Source organism: Rhinoderma darwinii, chromosome 4 (genome assembly GCF_050947455.1).
Source record: "Rhinoderma darwinii isolate aRhiDar2 chromosome 4, aRhiDar2.hap1, whole genome shotgun sequence".
Lineage (NCBI taxonomy): Eukaryota > Metazoa > Chordata > Amphibia > Anura > Rhinodermatidae > Rhinoderma > Rhinoderma darwinii.
This window is the reverse complement of record NC_134690.1, coordinates 23,003,156-23,006,728: the sequence shown is the minus strand read 5'-3', so window position 1 is coordinate 23,006,728 and position 3,573 is coordinate 23,003,156.

The following is a 3,573-nucleotide window of genomic DNA, read 5'->3' as shown; positions in this document are numbered from 1 at the left end:
GGCTTAGCGGCTCCACATGGGATGGGGCCGCCCCCCTCCGGAGAGGGGGGGAGGGAAGCCACCGTGGAGCCGCGTGTGGCTTGCATGCGGGAGCCACGCCGACACTTCCAGCCTCGGGCGAGGCGGAAGACGGCTTTGGACTACTTGCGAGAAACAACCGTGCCCCATGCGCGAATGCGCCTGGGAGCACCTCGGCTAGAGAGGCCCTTGCGAGCAGCGGACATACGGGGCGGTCACTGCCTCCCCCGTCGCTTCAAGCTTTCTCTTGCGCCTCGGGCTCCGGCGACACCAGCGCGCTCTCGGACGCCTTTTAGAGTGATAGAAGCAGCACTGAGCAAACGCACCTCGCGGGAGCGAGAGGTACCGGCGCCCGCCTTAGCAGGACCGCCGGGCTTTTTGGGACACCGGCCGTAGGTGGCCGGGGACGAAACAGACCCGGACGGTGTGGGAGGAAGACGCGCTCGCCGTAACCGACAGGGCTCCAAAGCACTGCCGAGCGAGTGGTCCCTCCGCCGCCGGGTCGCGGGGAGCCAGATCGATCTGAGGAGTCTTGGACAAATTCCAAAGACTCAAACGGTGTGGGAGCACGTGCTCCTCTCACAGCTTAACGACAGGTGGCCGAGGCCGACGGGGAACTTCCAGGTGGCCGGCATGAGGCGACACTATATACCGGTCACACCATGGAAGTCCTTCTCTGCTTGGAACCGGTGTAGCTCCCGCTAGAACGTGCAGCACGTCCTCCTTCAAGGTACTCGGTTGGAGTCGCCAAGGTGGTGACCGAGCTCCTGCAACTGCTGGACGGCCTGGGACTTCAGAAAGAATGCACCAAAGTTATTTCGTGGAAGTTCAGGCGCAGCGGACCGACCAGCGAACGAGGCCGACGGGGACTTCCAGGAGACACCATGAGAGGGCCGGTGCCTATCGCTCACACCCTGGAAGTCACTCTCGGCCACGAACGGTTAGGACTTCCCGCTAGGAAGAACCGTAGGGACTTGGAACACGAAACCAAAATGCCCTCTCACAGGATTTCAGGTGAAGGAGATATTCACACCCCTAAAAGTGTCACCACCTCAAATACACCGGGGTAAGGTGCCAAAGTGCCCGGGCTCCTGGAACTGCTGCCCGGCTGAAGCCCAAAATAAAAACCTCATAGGGTTTTTCCTCCAAAACGTCAATGAAGACCGACCTGCGAGCGAGGCCGACGGGGACTTCCAGGAGGCCGGCATGACGTGCCACTGCATGCCGGTCACACTATGGAAGTCCTTCTCGGGTTGGACCAGGTGCAGCTCCCGCTAGACCGTGCAGCACGTCCTCCTTCACGGTACTCGGTTGGAGTCACGAAGCTGGCCGAGCTCCTGCAACTGCTGGTCGGCCTGGGACTCCAGAAAGAATGCACCAAAGTTCTTTCGTGGAAGTTCAGGTGCAGCGGACCGACCAGCGAACAAGGCTGACGGGGACTTCCAGGAGACACCATGAAAGGGCCGGTGCCTATCGCTCACACCCTGGAAGTCACTCTCGGCCACGAACGGTTAGGACTTCCCGCTAGGAAGAACCGTAGGGACTTGGAACACGAAACCAAAATGCCCTCTCACAGGATTTCAGGTGAAGGAGATATTCGCACCCCTAAAAGTGTCACCACCTCAAATACACCGGGGTAAGGTGCCAAAGTACCCGGGCTCCTGGAACTGCTGCCCGGCTGAAGCCCAAAATAAAAACCTCATAGGGTTTTTCCTCCAAAACGTCAATGAAGACCGATCTGCGAGCGAGGCCGACGGGGACTTCCAGGAGGCCGGCATGACGTGCCACTACATACCGGTCACACCATGGAAGTCTTTCTCGGGTTGGACCAGGTGCAGCTCCCGCTAGAACGTGCAGCACGTCCTCCTTCACGGTACTCGGTTGGAGTCGCCAACGTGGCCGAGCTCCTGCAACTGCTGGTCGGCCTGGGACTCCAGAAAGAATGCACCAAAGTTATTTTGTGGAAGTCAAGGTGCAGCGGACCGACCAGCGAACGAGGCAGACTGGGACTTCCAGGAGGCCGGCATGACGTGCCACTACATACCGGTCACACCATGGAAGTCGTTCTCGGCCACGAACGGTTAGGACTTCCCGCTAGGAAGAACCGTTAGGACTTGGAACGCGGAGCAGAAATGCCCTCTCACAGGATTTCAGGTGAAGGAGATATTCGCACCCCTAAAAGTGTCACCACCTCAAATACACCGGGGTAAGGTGCCAAAGTACCCGGGCTCCTGGAACTGCGGCACGGCTGAAGCCCAAAATAAAAACCTCATAGGGTTTTTTCTCCAAAACGTCAATGAAGACCGACCTGCGAGCGAGGCCGACGGGGACTTCCAGGAGGCCGGCATGACGTGCCACTACATACCGGTCACACCATGGAAGTCCTTCTCGGTTTGAACCAGGTGCAGGTCCCGCTAGAACGTGCAGCACGTCCTCCTTCACGGTACTCGGTTGGTGTCGCCAACGTGGCCGAGCTCCTGCAACTGCTGGTCGGCCTGGGACTCCAGAAAGAATGCACCAAAGTTCTTTCGTGGAAGTCAAGGTGCAGCGGACCGACCAGCGAACGAGGCCGACGTGGACTTCCAGGAGGCCGGCATGAGGGGACCGGTGCCTACCGCTCACTCCCTGGAAGTCCTTCTCGGCCACAAACGGTTAGGACTTCCCGCTAGGAAGAACCGTTAGGACTTGGAACGCGGAGCAGATATGCCCTCTCACAGGATTTCAGGTGAAGGAGATATTCGCACCCCTAAAAGTGTCACCGCCTCAAATACACCGGGGTAAGGTGCCAAAGTACCCGGGCTCCTGGAACTGCAGCCCGGCTGAAGCCCAAAATAAAAACCTCATAGGGTTTTTTCTCCAAAACGTCAATGAAGACCGACCTGCGAGCGAGGCCGACGTGGACTTCCAGGAGGCCGGCATGACGTGCCACTACATACCGGTCACACCATGGAAGTCCTCGGTTTGAACCAGGTGCAGGTCCCGCTAGAACGTGCAGCACGTCCTCCTTCACGGTACTCGGTTGGAGTCGCCAACGTGGCCGAGCTCCTGCAACTGCTGGTCGGCCTGGGACTCCAGAAATAATGCACCAAAGTTATTTCGTGGAAGTTCAGGTGCAGCGGACCGACCAGCGAACGAGGCCGACGGGGACTTCCAGGAGGCCGGCATGAGGGGACCGGTGCCTACCGCTCACTCCCTGGAAGTCGTTCTCGGCCACGAACGGTTAGGACTTCCCGCTAGGAAGAACCGTTAGGACTTGGAACGCGGAGCAGAAATGCCCTCTCACAGGATTTCAGGTGAAGGAGATATTCGCACCCCTAAAAGTGTCACCACCTCAAATACACCGGGGTAAGGTGCCAAAGTACCCGGGCTCCTGGAACTGCGGCCCGGCTGAAGCCCAAAATAAAAACCTCATAGGGTTTTTTCTCCAAAACGTCAATGAAGACCGACCTGCGAGCGAGGCCGACGGGGACTTCCAGGAGGCCGGCATGACGTGCCACTACATACCGGTCACACCATGGAAGTCCTTCTCGGTTTGAACCAGGTGCAGGTCCCGCT